Raw genomic sequence first — 20826 nt, forward strand, 5'->3', positions numbered from 1 at the left:
AAATTGGATCGAATGGTCTACCACTGAAATGGATCACATCCTCTAGACCCCCTGTGGCCTGGCACCACTGGGAGGCTAGGGTCCATTGAGCTGATCTCATATGCAGGCGTGCCATGGGAGTCACATGAACTGTGGAAGCCATGTGCTCTAAGAGTCTCAACATCTGCCGAGCTGTGATCTGTTGAGACGCTCGAGCCAAGGACACTGGGGCCAAGAGATTGTCTGCCCTTGCCTGGGGAAGATAAGCTCAAGACGTCTGTGTGTCCAACAGAACTCCAATGAACTCCAATTTTTGAACTGGACAAGATGGGACTTGGAATAACTGATCACAAAGCCCAGAAGTTCTAGCAACCGAATTGTCATCCGCATGGACCGTAGAGTGCCTGCCTCCGAGGTGCTCTTCACCAGCAATCGTCGAGATAAGGGAACACATGCACTCCCAGTCTGCATAGTGATGCTGCGACAACTGCCAGGCACTTTGTGAAAACCGTGGGCGCAGACGTGAGACCAAAGGGCAGTACACAATACTGAAAATGCCGAGTTCCCAACCGAAATCGAAGATACTTTCTGTGAGCTGAGAGTATTGAGATGTGGGTATAGGTGTCATTTAAGTCCAGAGAGCACAGCCAATCGTTTTCCTGAATCATGGGAAGAAGGGTGCCTAGAGAAACCATCCTGAACCTTTCTCGGACAAGGAATTTGTTCAGAGCCCTTAGGTCTAGGATGGGACGCATCCCCCCTGTTTTCTTTTGCACAAGGAAATACCTGGAATAGAATCCCAGCCCTTCTTCCCCTGATGGAATGGGTTTGACCGCATTGGCCTTTAGAAGGGCGGAGAGTTCCTCTGCGAATACCTGCTTGTGCTGGAAGCTGAAGGACTGAGCTCCCGGTGGGCAATTTGAAGGTTTGGATTCCAGATTGAGAGTGTATCCTAACCGGACTATTTGAAGAATCTACCTGTCAGAGGTTATAAGAGCAAAACAGTAAAAGTAGAGGCTGACAAATGCGCAAACCAATAGGGAGATAATATCAAAAACCAGTTTATTCAGAATATTCATATCAATATCAAGGACCCGACACGGTCCGTGTTTCGGCGCCAAAGCGCCTGCCTCAGGGGTCACAATCAACTTTCTCTGAGAAGAAGCTGATAGGCTTGAATTCCTTTATGTATGCAAGTTAATCCACAGAGAGAACTAAAGAACAGCCAACCGATCAGCAAACACCATGTGACAAGAAACGAGGTTATAAGAGGCCACCTTTGGTGAAAAAATATCAACCTCCCCCCTACCGGCAAGCCGTCCGGCACAGACACTTTTTGCGAGGCTATGCTGCACTGGAGCCAGTCAAAAACCCGTCCCTTGCTTTTGCTGGGGAGCCCTAGGGGCCTTAGGCGTACGCTGTTGGCGGGAACGAGCGTGCTGGGACTGAGCCTGGACAGGCTGCCAAAAAGCAGGAGTGTACCTACGCCTGTTGTAGGAACAGGGAGCACTTCTCTTCCCTCCAAAAAACCTGATCGACCATGTCCTCTACTTTTTCTCCAAAAAGATTATCCCCTCGGCAAGGAACATCTGCCATCCGCTGCTGGGTCTTATGATCCAGGTCAGAGACGTGCAGCCATAAGAGTCTGCGCATCACTATACCTTGAGCAGCTACTCGGGATGCCACATCAAAAGTGTCGTAAGTACCCCTGGCCAGGAATTTGCAACATGCCTTCTGCTGCCTGACCACCTGGTGAAAAGGTTCGGCGAGCTCCGGAGGAAGTGCTTCAACCAAACTAGACAGTTGCCTCACCGAGTTCCGCAAGTGGATGCTCGTGTAGAGTTGGTAAGTTTGGATCTTGGCGGCGAGCATAGCAGCCTGATACGTTTTCCTCCCAAAAGAATCCAAGGTCCTAAACTCTCTGCCTGCGGGCACCGAGACATGGACGGAGTCTCTAGTACTCTTGGCTCTTATGAGAGCAGAGTCCACCACCATGGAATCGTGAGGAAGTTGGGCCTTCACCTTTACAGGCTCTCCATGGACTCTGTACTGGGACTCAGATTTTTTGTGGACCACTGGGTTAGAAAGAGGGAACGACCAATTTCGCATAAGCACTTCTCTGAGTGTATTATGCAAGGGGGCCATTGCAACCTCAGCAGGTGGAGAAGGATAATCCAAGACCTCGAGCATCTCTGCCCTGGGCTCATCCACAACCTTCATAGGGAATGGAATGTCCTTAGACATTTCCCGAACAAAAGATGAAAAAGAAAGACTCTCAGGTGGAGACATTCTTCTCTCAATTGGCGGAGTAGGATCAGAAGGAACCCCATATGACTCTTCCTCCGAAAAGTATCTGGGGTCTTCCTCCTCTTCCCACGAGCGCTCCTCATCGGTATCGGACAAAAGCTCCCTAAGAGCAGCCCGAACCTGAGCCTGTCTCGATGTCGAGGAATGATGACCTTGGGGGGGATGTCGAGAAGTCGACCCCTGCCTGGACTCCGGCGAAGCTTCCTCAACCGACGTCGAGGGGGAATCAACCAGGGTGGTGGCTGACGCCGGTACAGCAAGCAGTACCGAAGACGGGAACCTCACCACAGGCAATGGCCCAGATGCCGCTTCCGCAGTCGGTACAGAAGGCGCAAGCACCCCCGACACCGAAGCAGATTGGCGTAGCAATCCCTCAGGAAGCTCTGGAAGAAGGGCTCTGATGCGCTCGTCAAGAGCTTCCATCGGAAAAGGCTGGGGGGCCGGTGCAGGAGTCGGTGGCAGAATCTGAGGGGGCTCGAGAGTCGGTACCAGGCTGCCAGATGATCGAAGCATCGGCACTTCCTGTATGGAGGGTGACCGGTCCTCCTGGCACCGACGCTTCTCGGGTGCCGAATCCCTTGGCTCCCCGGAGCTCTCGGTACCGTGCATGGAAGGAGAACGATGACGGTGCTTCTTAGCCTTCACTCGACACCCATCATCGAGACTCCTCGGTACCAAAGAGAAGGACGTGGAATCCTCACGCCTCCTCGGGGCTGGGTCCGACGAAGGAAGTTCTCGGGAGGCCTGCATAGCAGTAGGCCTCGAGATAGGTGGAGACCCACTCGATGCCTCGCTGCTCCCAGCACAATGCGTTTTTTTCGCAACCATTACCTGCACTCTCGATGCCACTGCTTCTTCCTTCAATGTCGACGTTGATGCTACCGACCTTGGTACGGATACCGATGTCGACGTCAAAGGACCGGACCAATCAGCAAAAAGTTTCTCACGTTGAGCCTCCTGAGTCACTTGGGTCCGTTTCTTCATCAAAAGACACAGCTTACAGGCAGCTGGCAGATGGTTGGGCCCAAGGCACTGGAGACACCACGCGTGGGGGTCGGTACCCAAGGTGGTCTGGTTGCAACGTTTGAAGCCACTGGGAGTCCTCGATGACATGGACGGAAAAACAGCGGCTGCGAAATTAAAAGACTCGATCGTGCCAAATAAAAAGGCACAAAAAAGGAAAAAAGACCCGTCTGAGCAGCCTAAAGGGTGGCCATGACGAAAAAAGAAGGAAACTTAAAAAGGTGAAGAAAAGCTAATAAAATAAAGGAAAACTACTTTTTTTAATATTTGATGAACTAAGAACTATAACTTTAAGTAAAAAAGAGAACAAGGGGAGCGGTAAACGCTAAGTCCAAATCTCCTGAGCCGAAAAGAACGTAGTAGAAGAAAGACAAACACTCCAGATCGCGGACCAAAAAGAACTGAGGGACTCACGCTCGCGTCGTGGGCGGGAAGCTGTTCGCGCATACGCAGTGCGCTCAGCCGCAAGAAAAGTGTTCCAGAGACTTCTCGTTTGCTCTCAAGTTTTTACGGTCTCCTGGGCCGTTGCGGACGACGACCCATTGGTGAGAATTATCAGTCTGCTTGTCCTTGGAGAATTAGAAATATGCCTCTAAAATCTTGCTAGGTGCTATTCTATAAAGATGTATGCATAACGTCTTGTGCATGGATCTGAAAAGGGGGCATGCCCATGGGAGGGGCATAGACGGGTCATACAGTGTTATAGAAGATGGCAGATCCACGCCTAATTTATGCTTGGGGATTACAAGAGGTTTCAGTTGGTATAAATCTTTGTGCCTAAACTGTTAGGCGTGGATCCAAGTGCTAGGCGCTATTCTAAAAATGGCACCCAACTTGGCGCACCGTTTATAGAATAGCACTTAGCGCTCATTTTTTTCAGCACCATATATAGAATTTGGTCCGTAATGCTTGCAGTTTCAATCTAGCTGTGGTTTCTACTTGTCATTATCAAACAGGCTACAAATAACTTATCCTATAAACCTAAGTGGCCTGTTATAAAGTCCTCAGCGAAGACAACAGTCACGTGCAACAAAGTAATTGGTTGCTAGTAACAATCTTTAATAAGAACATGTGTTTGGGGTATATTTTCCTTCATTCATTTAAGTATTTCTATACTGCTTAGACCTAAGTGGTTTACAGTTTCATTTAATAGGTAGTGGGCCTGTCCTTAGTAGGCTCACAATCTAAGTAGTACATTGTTCTACTGTTGTACCTGAGGTAATGGAGGGTTTAGTGACTTGCCCAGGGTCACACGGAGCTACAGTGAGAATTGAACCTGGTTCTCCAGGATCTCAACCCATTGCCGACCATCAGATTGATCATATTAGTTTTTCTTCATAGATTTTGGATACACAATAATGTGAGTTACATTTGGTTTGGCGTTTGGTATGTGCTTTACAGTTTTATTTGTTTAGCTACTACATAAGTACATAAGTATTGCCATACTGGGACAGACCAAAGGTCCTTCAAGCCCAGCATCCTGTTTCCAACAGTGGCCAACCCAGGTTACAAGTACAGTGGGGGAAATAAGTATTTGATCCCTTGCTGATTTTGTAAGTTTGCCCACTGACAAAGACATGAGCAGCCCATAATTGAAGGGTAGGTTATTGGTAACAGTGAGAGATAGCACATCACAAATTAAATCCGGAAAATCACATTGTGGAAAGTATATGAATTTATTTGCATTCTGCAGAGGGAAATAAGTATTTGATCCCCCACCAACCAGTAAGAGATCTGGCCCCTACAGACCAGGTAGATGCTCCAAATCAACTCGTTACCTGCATGACAGACAGCTGTCGGCAATGGTCACCTGTATGAAAGACACCTGTCCACAGACTCAGTGAATCAGTCAGACTCTAACCTCTACAAAATGGCCAAGAGCAAGGAGCTGTCTAAGGATGTCAGGGACAAGATCATACACCTGCACAAGGCTGGAATGGGCTACAAAACCATCAGTAAGACGCTGGGCGAGAAGGAGACAACTGTTGGTGCCATAGTAAGAAAATGGAAGAAGTACAAAATGACTGTCAATCGACAAAGATCTGGGGCTCCACGCAAAATCTCACCTCGTGGGGTATCCTTGATCATGAGGAAGGTTAGAAATCAGCCTACAACTACAAGGGGGGAACTTGTCAATGATCTCAAGGCAGCTGGGACCACTGTCACCACGAAAACCATTGGTAACACATTACGACATAACGGATTGCAATCCTGCAGTGCCCGCAAGGTCCCCCTGCTCCGGAAGGCACATGTGACGGCCCGTCTGAAGTTTGCCAGTGAACACCTGGATGATGCCGAGAGTGATTGGGAGAAGGTGCTGTGGTCAGATGAGACAAAAATTGAGCTCTTTGGCATGAACTCAACTCGCTGTGTTTGGAGGAAGAGAAATGCTGCCTATGACCCAAAGAACACCGTCCCCACTGTCAAGCATGGAGGTGGAAATGTTATGTTTTGGGGGTGTTTCTCTGCTAAGGGCACAGGACTACTTCACCGCATCAATGGGAGAATGGATGGGGCCATGTACCGTACAATTCTGAGTGACAACCTCCTTCCCTCCGCCAGGGCCTTAAAAATGGGTCGTGGCTGGGTCTTCCAGCACGACAATGACCCAAAACATACAGCCAAGGCAACAAAGGAGTGGCTCAGGAAGAAGCACATTAGGGTCATGGAGTGGCCTAGCCAGTCACCAGACCTTAATCCCATTGAAAACTTATGGAGGGAGCTGAAGCTGCGAGTTGCCAAGCGACAGCCCAGAACTCTTAATGATTTAGAGATGATCTGCAAAGAGGAGTGGACCAAAATTCCTCCTGACATGTGTGCAAACCTCATCATCAACTACAGAAGACGTCTGACCGCTGTGCTTGCCAACAAGGGTTTTGCCACCAAGTATTAGGTCTTGTTTGCCAGAGGGATTAAATACTTATTTCCCTCTGCAGAATGCAAATAAATTCATATACTTTCCACAATGTGATTTTCCGGATTTAATTTGTGATGTGCTATCTCTCACTGTTACCAATAACCTACCCTTCAATTATGGGCTGCTCATGTCTTTGTCAGTGGGCAAACTTACAAAATCAGCAAGGGATCAAATACTTATTTCCCCCACTGTACCTGGCAAGATACTAAAACAGTAAAATGCATTTTATGCTGCTTATCCTAGAAATACTGTCAATCTACTATGGCAATAATCTACTACTACTTCTTAAACATACAATACACAACTAGTAGAAATTGTGGTAGGAGTATCCAATGGCTTGAACATTATATATATATATATATATATATATATATATATATATATATATATTATATACGTATATATATATGACACTATAGTGGAAAGTCTCATATGGTCACCAGGGTAATTTGTATCACCAATGCTGGTGAGCCCCTGATTTGTGACAGTTGTAATCATCGACTGACCCCCTCCTGCCTCTGTTTTCAGTTTTTTTGTCAACTTTTTCTATGAGAAACTTTTCTTTGAGTATCTCCTTGCGCTATTATTACTTTTTTGCGCTTCAAGACCTCTGTCTACTCCCTTAAAGGATCATATATCTGACGGTATTGGAAACCCGTCTCGGCTGTACTCATTGTGGCCAAACAATTGCAATCGACACTTATCTGTGCGTCCAGGTGCTGATGTTGCCCGACAGGTGCGTGTTTTGCTCCGTGAGGCTTTTTCAAGGGATAATCGCACTCAGGATCTAGAAAAGTGAACTATAAATCGGCCAATGCTGTACATCTGATATTATCCTGACATAGATAAATATTATAACTTCTGACTCACAGGTTCACAGACTCTGCGTTTGCATATAGCCTTTTTGTTCTTTAGTCATGGCGGCGTTTTATAGGCAATTGCATTTCCGGTTTCTGACACTGCCTATTTTGTGTCAGAAGGTGTCTCACATAAAACAACCCTAATGAATGCATGTATTGAGGCCGTTCAGTTCCAAGGTATCTAGATGATAGATCCAAAAGGCCTCTTGCTGTAAAAGTTTTCTATTCCGGTCTCCTCCCCTGGTAGTTGATGTGACATGGTCAATCGCCATTCATTTAAGGGTGTCTGCTGAATGATTGTTCTGGATGCAGTGCTGCACTAATGGTGCACCTATATTCCACACTGTGATCCGAGATCGGTGCTCCATCATTCTGGCATTCAATGATCTTCTAGTCTTGCCAATATATACTTTGTTACACGGACAGACGATGTAGTATACAATATATGGGGTACGGCAGGTGGTGTTGTGTCTCAGCTGATATATCCTCTCATTGTGTTTAAAACTTTTACACTCTATAGTTGAGGCGCACGTTTTGCAATTGGAATTACCACATTTCACGTCAGTGACAGCTGAAGAGTGCGAATCCCTACACAGTAATACCGCAGGGCTTAATATTTCTTTTAGATTTTTTGCCTGTGAGAATGCTGTTCTTAGTCTATAGTGTCATATTATATATATATATATATATATATATATATATAAATATATATATACAGTGGGGGAAATAAGTATTTGATCCCTTGCTGATTTTGTAAGTTTGCCCACTGACAAAGACATGAGCAGCTCATAATTGAAGGGTAGGTTATTGGTAACAGTGAGAGATAGCACATCACAAATTAAATCCGGAAAATCACATTGTGGAAAGTATATGAATTTATTTGCATTCTGCAGAGGGAAATAAGTATTTGATCCCCCACCAACCAGTAAGAGATCTGGCCCCTACAGACCAGGTAGATGCTCCAAATCAACTCGTTACCTGCATGACAGACAGCTGTCGGCAATGGTCACCTGTATGAAAGACACCTGTCCACAGACTCAGTGAATCAGTCAGACTCTAACCTCTACAAAATGGCCAAGAGCAAGGAGCTGTCTAAGGATGTCAGGGACAAGATCATACACCTGCACAAGGCTGGAATGGGCTACAAAACCATCAGTAAGACGCTGGGCGAGAAGGAGACAACTGTTGGTGCCATAGTAAGAAAATGGAAGAAGTACAAAATGACTGTCAATCGACAAAGATCTGGGGCTCCACGCAAAATCTCACCTCGTGGGGTATCCTTGATCATGAGGAAGGTTAGAAATCAGCCTACAACTACAAGGGGGGAACTTGTCAATGATCTCAAGGCAGCTGGGACCACTGTCACCACGAAAACCATTGGTAACACATTACGACATAACGGATTGCAATCCTGCAGTGCCCGCAAGGTCCCCCTGCTCCGGAAGGCACATGTGACGGCCTGTCTGAAGTTTGCCAGTGAACACCTGGATGATGCCGAGAGTGATTGGGAGAAGGTGCTGTGGTCAGATGAGACAAAAATTGAGCTCTTTGGCATGAACTCAACTCGCCGTGTTTGGAGGAAGAGAAATGCTGCCTATGACCCAAAGAACACCGTCCCCACTGTCAAGCATGGAGGTGGAAATGTTATGTTTTGGGGGTGTTTCTCTGCTAAGGGCACAGGACTACTTCACCGCATCAATGGGAGAATGGATGGGGCCATGTACCGTACAATTCTGAGTGACAACCTCCTTCCCTCCGCCAGGGCCTTAAAAATGGGTCATGGCTGGGTCTTCCAGCACGACAATGACCCAAAACATACAGCCAAGGCAACAAAGGAGTGGCTCAGGAAGAAGCACATTAGGGTCATGGAGTGGCCTAGCCAGTCACCAGACCTTAATCCCATTGAAAACTTATGGAGGGAGCTGAAGCTGCGAGTTGCCAAGCGACAGCCCAGAACTCTTAATGATTTAGAGATGATCTGCAAAGAGGAGTGGACCAAAATTCCTCCTGACATGTGTGCAAACCTCATCATCAACTACAGAAGACGTCTGACCGCTGTGCTTGCCAACAAGGGTTTTGCCACCAAGTATTAGGTCTTGTTTGCCAGAGGGATCAAATACTTATTTCCCTCTGCAGAATGCAAATAAATTCATATACTTTCCACAATGTGATTTTCCGGATTTAATTTGTGATGTGCTATCTCTCACTGTTACCAATAACCTACCCTTCAATTATGGGCTGCTCATGTCTTTGTCAGTGGGCAAACTTACAAAATCAGCAAGGGATCAAATACTTATTTCCCCCACTGTATATATATATATATATATGTGTGTGTGTGTGTGTGCAAGCCATTGGATACTCCTATCACAATTTCTACTAGTTGTGTATTGTATCCTAGAAATAAGCAGTGGATTTTCCCCAAGTCCACCTTAATAATAGCTTATGGACTTTTAGGAAGCTATCCAAACCTTTTTTTAGACTCCGCTAAGCTAACTGCTTTTATTATATTTTCTGGCAACAAACTCCAGAGTTTAATTACTATTTTGTCACCCATGTATCACGTGTTGAATCCACAGAAGAGCTTTCAATTTGGGATTTATTTTTTGGTTTGACTTTTTATTTTTCTTTTGGTTCACCTCTTTTTATTTTCTTTATTATTTTTTTCTCCTGTTTATCAATTGTGTGACCATTTTTATTCTTTTTATTCAGTTTGCTGTATATATTTGTTTCCTTTGGATTGTTTAAACAATGTTTTCAAAAGTCCTTTGTCATTAATAACAATTTTTCAATCCCTTTTTTTTCCTCCAAGACCAGTCTTTCCTCTATAAGGAATGCATAGTGGTTAATATGTCTCTTTTGCACATTATATATGTCTTGTATTAAGTGGATTTAGTTTTCTTCTTGGCAATTGTCATCATTTTGGACATCTCTTTTTATGTACTATTATTTATTTTATTATCTTTATTATCATATAGGTATCATTTGTTATTATATTTCTATTATATTTTTGCTACTACGCTATTTGTTTTATGCTAATATTATTGTATAATGTTTATGTATGCTTCTTTTCCAGACTCCTGAGTCAAGCCTTGTTCTAATTAAAGATTGCTACCAGCACCCAATTACTTTGTTGTTTGTGACTTTGGGGCTCATTTTCAAAGCACTTAGACTTACAAAGTTCCATAGCTTACTATAAGGGACATTTTTGATATGACGTCTAAGTCCGGACTTTGGACATTTTACAAAAAACGTCCAAATTCTGAATAGGAAAAAAAGTCTGTTTTATTTTTTTTTCCCGAAAAAACTGTTTTGAACAAGGTTTTGTGAATTGGATGTTTTGGGTTTTTTGGTCCATTAAAAAAAAAAAAAGGTCCAAGTGCAAAATGCAGAAAATCAAGCCATTGGGATGTAGGAGGAGCCAGCATTTTTAGTAGACTGGTCCCCCAGACATCCCAGGAAAGCAATAGGGCATCCTAGAGAGCACGGCAATGGACTTCATAAAATGCTCCCAGGTACACATCTCACCTTTGCTGCCTTATCTTGTCAGCTGAGCCCCCTTCACCCTACGGGTGAAGGGGGCACCTATATGTGGGTACAGTGGGTTTCTGGTGCATTTTGGAGGGCTCACAGTTTCCTCCACAAGTGTAACAGGGTCCACCTGTCTGCAGTGCACTGCACCCACCACTAGGTGCCCTTACTCCTCCAGTGGTCACTAACCCCCTCCTACCCCCCCAAATGTGATTAAAAATATTACTTGCCAGCCTCTGATGTTATACTCAGGTCCATTAGAATAGCATGCAGGTCCCTGGAGTAATCAGGTGGACCCAGGGTTCTACCTCCCCCTACCTATTACACTTATAACACCGAAAATTGCAACCTGTGAAGCTCTCAACTGAATGGCTTCAAATTTTATTTCTATTTGAATATAATTCCACTTTCTAACATCTTGAATCCTATTTGTGGACTTGAGTGGGAATTACAAGATATTTTTTCTTCTTCTTTGTTATAGTTCCTAAAAAATTTGAATTATGATGTGAAATGTAACACTTTTCAAACAAGTTGAATGCTTGATTATATATGTAAAATTGTTATAAATAAAATAAAAAACAAAACAAATATCCTCATGAAGACACATCTCGATACCGTAAACTGAAAAAATTAAAAACAAAAGTAAGGAGACTTGAACAAGCATGGAAAAAAATGAAAGATGAATGTACACTTAACGCATGGAAACAAATGCAAAGAAAATACAAATATACAATAAGACAAACCAAAAGATCATACTACAAATCCAAAATAGGTCCAGACTACAAAGACACACATAAACCTTATCAACTCGTGAACAAACTACTTGACACCACACCAGTTACCACAACCAACACAGACACCCCATCAGCAGACAGCCTGGCTAAATACTTCAATGAGAAAATGATAAAACTACGATCCACGTTACCACCGAACACGAAAAATTCATTAACTGTCTGGACCCAATCACCGACAAATACCCAGCAGACCGAATCTGGACATACTTCGACCTACTGACCGACGAAACCGTCACCCAAGCAATCAACAGGTTCACCAAATCCCACTGCAAACTGGACCTATGTCCCAACAACCTAATAAATCCACCCCTCAACGCATCATAACAGACCTCACGTCATACCTAAACTACATGCTACAACATGGACTCTTCCCTAAGGATAAAGGAAATATATTACCCCAATACCCAAAGATTTAAAGAAAAAAGCAAATGACATAACCAACTACCGTCCGGTAGCATCCATCCCTCTGGCAGTAAAACTAATGGAAAGTATGGTAACCAAGCAACTTACCGATTACTTAAACAAATTTTCAATACTACATGAATCACAAATAGGATTTCGATCCAACCACAGCACCAAAACAGTACTAATCACTCTCCTAACCAAATTCAAACAAACAATTGCAACTGGCAACAGTGTACTTCTCCTACAATTCGACATGTCCAGCGCGTTCGACATGGTTAGCCACAAAATACTATTGAACATCCTAGAATACTTCGGGATCGGAGGAAGCGTACGGAGATGGATAATTGGCTTCCTAACTGCAAGAACATAACAAGTGATATCTAACTCGAATACACCATCACCATGGAAACCTGAATGTGGAGTACCCCAGGGATCGCCGCTCTCACCAACCCTTTTCAACCTGATGATGACACCACTGGCCAAATCACTATCCAACCAAGGCCTCAATCTTTGCATCTACGCAGATGATGTCACGATCTACATCCCGTTCAAACATGATCTAACAGAAATCACAAATGAAATCACACATAGCCTCCAAATAATGAACTCATGGGCGGATGAATTCCAACTAAAGCTCAACGCAGAAAAAACACATCTCATCCTCAAACCCACCACTATAAACACCCCAGACTACACCCTCCCTGTCTCGGACAGCCTGAAAATTCTCGGAGTTACAATTGACCGAAACCTCATACTAGAAAGCCCCGCAAAAAAACACAACAAAGAAAATGTTCCATTCAATGTGGAAACTCAAAAGAGTAAAACCTTTCTTCCCAAGGGAAATATTCTGCAGCCTGGTACAATCAATGGTGCTAAGCCACCTAGACTACTGTAATGCCATCTACGCCGGATGCAAAGAACAAATCATTAAGAAACTCCAAACTGGCCAAAACACAGCAGCCAGACTCATATTTGGAAAAGCGAAAGATGAAAGCGCCAAACCCCTAAGAGAAAAACTACACTGGCTCCCACTAAAAGAACGAACTGCGTTCAAAATCTGTACCCTGCTCCATAAAATCATTCATGGTGAGGCCCCAGCATATATGTCAGACCTTATAGACTTACCATCCAGAAACATAAAAAGATCAGCACGCACATTCTTGAATCTCCACTACCCCAGTTGCAAAGGACTTAAATATAAATCAACATATGCATCCAGCTTCTCCTACATTAGCACGCAACTATGGAATGCACTACCAAATGTCATAAAAACAATGCACGACCTAACAATCTTCCGAAAACTACTAAAAACCAACCTGTTCAAAAAGACATACCACAATGATCCATCCTAAATACCAGACAACGAAACTCTTCCAGAACCAGACAAAACCGAACTCTCTATACCTGACTGCTTCAGTCACTCAGTCACTAATGAACGTTAACGCATTGCCACCCTATTCTCATGCCAGAAATGAACTGATTATCTAACTTACTCTATAATTTACTCTATTCATTTATGAACTTTAATGCAATACCACTTTGTATTTCTCATCCCGGAAATGGCGATCGCAATTACAGCATAATATATAATATAAGCCACATTGAGCCTGCAAAAAGGTGGGAAAATGTGGTATACAAATGCAATAAATATATAAAAGGAAGTGAATTTCTATTTTTATTTCTCCAGTGTTACAGTACTTGCCAAGTTTAACTTCTTGAAGTTTCCAGTTCAATTTTGATATTCATATTTCTAATTTATGATCCCTTGTTCTGTATTTGATAAATGTCTGTGTATATTTTGTGTGTGAAGAAGTCATTTAAACTTGTTTTATGTGTGGTACTAATGGCAAGTGGGGAGATTGGGGAAGGAGAGCAGAAAGAAAATCAGGGGCCCCAGCATGTCTAACACTGGCCCTGTGCGTAAGCACTGATTTCATCCCTTGACTGCCAACAACCTAGCCAATTTCAGCTTAGGTGGTGTGACAAGACAAGCCCCAGAGATTCCCCAGTGAAGCAGTTGAGCCCAGAACTACGGGTCCCAGAAGTCCTTGCAAGAATGAGAGAACAAAGTAGTCCTAAAAAATGGAATGGATTCCCAGCCCCAGCAGGGGGAGCAATGGGTGAGCTTGTTACTCCCTTCCCCACTAAAGGGAGAGGGAAGGATGAAGCTCAGTTTCCCTGGCTTCGCCATCAGTATATAATTCCCCCCAGCTGTGAGAAGGAGAGAGGAGATTTCCTGGAGGCTCTCAATCACCAGGAGAGAGGAATGGAGAGAGAGATTCCATGGAGTATGTGGAGGAGGGAAGTAGCCTGCCACTAGAGCTGCCTAAGGGAGAGGAGCCAGCTACCATGGAGTGGGAGAATTCAAAGGTTGCCCTGCCCAGTAGTGGAGGAGGTGCTGAGAGGTGGGAGAAACTGCCAACTCTGCTCCTTACAGGGTTCCCTCTATGCTGTGCAAAAGGCAGATGATTTGTGGTATTGGTTTGATGTGCAAAGACTGTCCGTGAAGATTTGTTCTGAACTGTTGTGCTATATTGGAAGTGTGCTGAACTCTTACTAAACCCTTCTGAAGGAGGGGGAAGGGAAAGCTAATGCCCTAATAGAAGACCTGAGGTCTTGAGGAGCTCAGCATTTGCCGAGGGATTTTGGGACCTGTACTGTACCTTTTTTTTTTCTTTTGAAGATTATCTTATGAGGACTGTACCTTTTTCTTTTGAAGACTATATTAAGAGGGATGTACCTTTTTGTTTTGAAGAATATATTATGATTTTTGGAATGAAATTGCCTTGATAATAAAATACTTTGGCCCTGAGTCCCAGTATCATTGTGTCCTGGAACCCTGGGAGCCCCGCAGGCTTGCTGCCTCCATCCAAGAGGAAGTGGACCCCCCACTTTACAGTGGTCAGAGGGGATATTCAGTGGCCCTATCCAAATAAATGCAACTGAATACCCCGATAGCCCTACGCAGGCAATTTAACCAGCCAGGAGCTTCTCCTGCTCGGTTACATCAGCATTGAATAGTGACCCCTTAGTTATTTAGGAGGTAATATTTTAAAGTAATTTTCACATACATTTATAAATAGCCTACAAAAGCATGATATTATGGCATGGGGTAGAGTTCAAGTGGTGCATGGACAGCTTTGTAATATGGGTGTGGGGGCTTGGGAGGGGTACTAGGTCACCAGGGCCTTGCCTTTGGGGGAGTTGGTCTAGACCTGTCAGATGCCCAGGCACAATTCTCCCAACTCCCACACTTCCCCCGATGATCAACGCTACTAATGCGCCTAAATTTGCATATTAGCAACAGGGGCATAGCCAGACCTCGACAGGAGAGAGGGCCAGAGTCCAAAGGGGGGCACATTTAGGCCTGTTTCCTCGCTGCCCCTCTCCTGCCATTTCTGCCCTTACCACCACCGCTGCCGCCTGCCCACCGCTGCTCTCCCCACACCCTCCACTACTATCCACCGCCGCTCCCCCCACTGCCACTGGAAGGTACCTTGGCTGGGGGGGGTCCCCATCCCCCACCAGCTAAAGCATTTGTCCCACGCTGGTCTCACGTTGCCTGGCACCCTGTCCTGTTTTCAGCGCCGTGCATGCTCGTTTTAATGAAACAGTTTAATTAAAACGAGCATGCACAGCACTGAAAACAGGACAGGGCACCAGGCAATGTAAGACCAGAGCAGGCAAACACCTTCGCTGGCCAGGGTTGGGGACCCCTGCCAGCCAAACCTGGGATCCTGAGCCAATTTGGGGGTCCAGGCCTCCATGGCCCCCCGTAGCTATGCCACTGTTTAGTAACAATCATTGGGGAGTTATTCCCCCGCACTGTTCCAAAACAGCACCATAAAAGAACAGTGTGGGGAATTGATAATCAGGTCTCCTCAGCAGATGACAGGTAGGAGTCTGTGCTGACCTGTCTCCGGGGTCCTATTGCGGCTGCTTTAAAAAAATAATAATAATAAAAGAGATTATACTTAAAATTGGATTATTAGTGTTGGGGAACAACAGAGCTTAGAGCACTTACAAAACTAAAAGAAACAAAATAAATTGATCCCTTGGTGGGGGTATTGACTGCTCACTTGCCTATCTACTGTGGGGTTCCAGTAACTCAACAGCTTACAGTGGTGGAAATAAGTATTTGATCCCTTGCTGATTTTGTAAGTTTGCCCACTGACAAAGACATGAGCAGCCCATAATTGAAGGGTAGGTTATTGGTAACAGTGAGAGATAGCACATCACAAATTAAATCCGGAAAATCACATTGTGGAAAGTATATGAATTTATTTGCATTCTGCAGAGGGAAATAAGTATTTGATCCCCCACCAACCAGTAAGAGATCTGGCCCCTACAGACCAGGTAGATGCTCCAAATCAACTCGTTACCTGCATGACAGACAGCTGTCGGCAATGGTCACCTGTATGAAAGACACCTGTCCACAGACTCAGTGAATCAGTCAGACTCTAACCTCTACAAAATGGCCAAGAGCAAGGAGCTGTCTAAGGATGTCAGGGACAAGATCATACACCTGCACAAGGCTGGAATGGGCTACAAAACCATCAGTAAGACGCTGGGCGAGAAGGAGACAACTGTTGGTGCCATAGTAAGAAAATGGAAGAAGTACAAAATGACTGTCAATCGACAAAGATCTGGGGCTCCACGCAAAATCTCACCTCGTGGGGTATCCTTGATCATGAGGAAGGTTAGAAATCAGCCTACAACTACAAGGGGGGAACTTGTCAATGATCTCAAGGCAGCTGGGACCACTGTCACCACAAAAACCATTGGTAACACATTACGACATAACGGATTGCAATCCTGCAGTGCCCGCAAGGTCCCCCTGCTCCGGAAGGCACATGTGACGGCCCGTCTGAAGTTTGCCAGTGAACACCTGGATGATGCCGAGAGTGATTGGGAGAAGGTGCTGTGGTCAGATGAGACAAAAATTGAGCTCTTTGGCATGAACTCAACTCGCCGTGTTTGGAGGAAGAGAAATGCTGCCTATGACCCAAAGAACACCGTCCCCACTGTCAAGCATGGAGGTGGAAATGTTATGTTTTGGGGGTGTTTCTCTGCTAAGGGCACAGGACTACTTCACCGCATCAATGGGAGAATGGATGGGGCCATGTACCGTACAATTCTGAGTGACAACCTCCTTCCCTCCGCCAGGGCCTTAAAAATGGGTCGTGGCTGGGTCTTCCAGCACGACAATGACCCAAAACATACAGCCAAGGCAACAAAGGAGTGGCTCAGGAAGAAGCACATTAGGGTCATGGAGTGGCCTAGCCAGTCACCAGACCTTAATCCCATTGAAAACTTATGGAGGGAGCTGAAGCTGCGAGTTGCCAAGCGACAGCCCAGAACTCTTAATGATTTAGAGATGATCTGCAAAGAGGAGTGGACCAAAATTCCTCCTGACATGTGTGCAAACCTCATCATCAACTACAGAAGACGTCTGACCGCTGTGCTTGCCAACAAGGGTTTTGCCACCAAGTATTAGGTCTTGTTTGCCAGAGGGATTAAATACTTATTTCCCTCTGCAGAATGCAAATAAATTCATATACTTTCCACAATGTGATTTTCCGGATTTAATTTGTGATGTGCTATCTCTCACTGTTACCAATAACCTACCCTTCAATTATGGGCTGCTCATGTCTTTGTCAGTGGGCAAACTTACAAAATCAGCAAGGGATCAAATACTTATTTCCACCACTGTATGTGTCTTTATAAAATACTAGAGCAAGTAGCATATATTGTGTTTAACTTACAGCCTTGGACACTTACACCTGCTCTCGACAGCTACACCTAGATTATTGAAGTACCCATGAAAATAAGCATAAGTAGAAGAGCCCTATTCACTTCAAATTTTCCTCATAGGGAAGTTGTCCAATTCCCTTTATTATTTTTGTCATCCTTTTCAGTACCTTTTCTACATAAGTATTGCCATACTGGGAAAGACCAAAGGTCCATCAAGCCCAGCATCATGTTTCCAACAGTGGCCAATCTAGGTCACAAATACCTGGCAAGATCCCAAAAAAGTACAAAACATTTTATACTGCTTATCCTAGAAACACTGGATTTTCCCAAGTCCATTTAATAATGGTCTATGGACCTTTCCTTTAGGAACCCGTACAAAACTTTTTAAAACTCCTCTAAGCTAACTGCCTTTACCACATTCTCTGGCAACAAATTCCAGAGTATAATTACACGTTGAGTGAAGAAATATTTTCTCTGATTTGTTTTAAGTTTACTACTATGTAGCTTCATTGCTACATTGCATACCACCTAGTCCTAGTATTTTTGGAAAGAGTAAACAAGCAATTCACGTCTACCCGTTCCACCCCACTCATTATTTTATAGACCTCTATCATATCTCCCCTCAGCCATCTTTTCTCCAAGTAGAACAGCCCTAGTCACTTCAACTTTTCCTCATAGGGAAGTCGTCCCATTCCCTTTATTATTTTTGTCGTCCTTTTCAGTAACTTTTCTACATAAGTACATAAATATTGCCAAGTCCATTTAATAATGGTCTATGGACTTTTCCTTTAGGAAGCCGTCCAAAAATTTTAAAACTCCGCTAAGCTAACCACCTTTACCACATTCTCTGGCAATGAATTCCAGAGTTTAATTACACATTAAGTGAAGAAAAATTTTCTCTGATTTGTTTTAAATTTATTACATTTTAGCTTCATCGTATGCCCCCTAGTATTTTTGGAAAGCGTAAACAGATGCTTCACATCTACCTGTTCAACTCCACTCATTATTTTTTTTTTTAAATTTGAGAATGTTTATTGAACACAACATAATGGAAAAATACAATGCTTGCCAGTGCAGCCAGCTGACTGCTCTAATATTCCAAATACAGCAAGTCCAACAATAACTGTAAATCACAATCATTTTTGATAATTTTCTCCCCACCCACCCACCCTCCCTCCCAAATCCACTCCCCCCCCCTCCCCTGCTCCCAACTTAATCCATCTTGATTAAATCACCTGTACATGTAATTCACTACTCCATAGTCGATCTATTTGAGTCCATTCTTTCGCATCTGGCTTATATCTGCCTTGCCTTTTGTCAGTCAATTGTTCTAGTCCCACAATGTGCTTGATTCTTATTGTCCAATCTGTGATTGTAGGACCCAGTCTTTGTTTCCAATGGGCTGCTATTTCCAGCTTAGCGGCTGCCAACCCCAGTCTTTTGAGCCGCTTCTGCCACTTCTGACCCCTTTTATTTCCCCATCCCAGCAAACACCACTTTGGTTCTACCGGGAACTGCGTGTCTAATAGGCGTGTCAAATGCATAGCAACTTCCATCCAAAAAGTCTATATAAGAGGACACGACCACCAGACATGCAAAAAATTGCCTATTTCTGCTTCACACCGCCAACATCGATTAGTTACCATAGGATACATTCGCTTTAGCCTGTCTGGTGTGTAATACCATCTGCTTAAAACTTTGTATGCATTTTCTTTAATTAACACACACACCGATGCTTTTTTTACCTCTAGGCACATCCGCTCCCACTCCTTCACACTTATTTCCATATTTAAATCACGTTCCCATGCAATCATATAGGGCAATTTGAGCATCTTATCTCCCCGAATGTATTTATATAACCTGGAAATTCCTTTCCTCCCACCTTCCAGGGTTTCCCAAATATTTTCCAATAGCTCCTTTTCCCTCGGATCCAATGCCAACCACCCCTGTCCCGTCATGAAATGTCGAACCTGTATGTATGCAAAATAATCGGATTCTGGTAAATCAAACTTCCTCTTTAATGTCTTGAAGTCTCTCATTACCCCATCTGACATAAGATCCCTAAATCTCCGCAGGCCCTTTCGATTCCACTCACGAAATACCCCCCCCCCCTCTTGTCCTACGTGAAACTCATCTTCATGGGTAATATGGGCCAAAGTAGAGGTTTTCACCCCCCTTCCGGAATTTATTTTTAATACATCCCAGGTATGTTGCAAGTGGGACACAAAGGGGCTAATCTTCCCCTGAGGTAAACTATACATCTGTCCAGACCCCCATACACCTTTCTCCAAATTACCCCTTGAAACCAGGTTTTGCTCTAAGATCGCCACTGGTGATCTATCTCCTTTGCTCCACTCCGCCACCTGTTTCAATTGTGCTGCTTGGTAGTACCATATTACGTTGGGTAGTCCTCTTCCCCCTTCCTCTACTCCCTTCCACATAATTCTTTTCAATGTTCTTGCTCTCTTACCCCCCCAAACGAACCGTGAAATATCTGACTGTAATTTATTCAAAACCACTGGTGGAACTTCCAGAGGCAACGTTTAGAAAAGAAACAACATTCGCGGGACCAAATTCATCTTGACCACCGCTATCCTGCCCCACCAGGACAGCAGACCATTCTTCCATCGACTCATGTCTGTGCGCAGCTCCCTAAACAGGGGAGCATAATTTAACCCATATAACTTTGTTAGATCCCTAGTTATCCAAATGCCCAGGTATTTAAAATTCTCCCGCGCTTGCCTGAAGGGAAATTTTTCCAACAGAGCCTCAGTATCTGAGGGAGGCCCCACAACACCCAAAACCTCTGATTTATCATAATTGACTTTAAATCCAGACATTTCCCCAAAAACTTTGATCTGTTTGCAGATGTTTGTTAACGACACCTCTGGTTGACTCACGTAGAAAAGAATGTCATCTGCAAACAGAGCTATTTTATGCTCCCTCTCCCCCACATAGAGACCCTTTATCTGAGCTGTCTCCCGAACCTTCTGTGCAAGAGGCTCGATTGCAATAGCAAAAAGCAAGGGAGAGAGGGGACAGCCCTGTCTGGTACCCCTTTGTATCTGAACCTGTTCCGAATATCCTCCATTCGCCTTTATCCTGGCCACCGGTCTTGCATATAATCCCCTTAGCCAAGATATGATCCCTGGACCAAATCCCATGTTTTTTAGTACCTCCCATAGGTAGATCCACTCAACCCGATCGAAGGCCTTTTCTGCGTCAGTTGTTAAAAGCACCAAAGTCTCACCCCTATTTT

Source organism: Microcaecilia unicolor, chromosome 4 (assembly GCF_901765095.1).
Source record: "Microcaecilia unicolor chromosome 4, aMicUni1.1, whole genome shotgun sequence".
In the NCBI taxonomy this organism is placed as follows: Eukaryota; Metazoa; Chordata; class Amphibia; order Gymnophiona; family Siphonopidae; genus Microcaecilia; species Microcaecilia unicolor.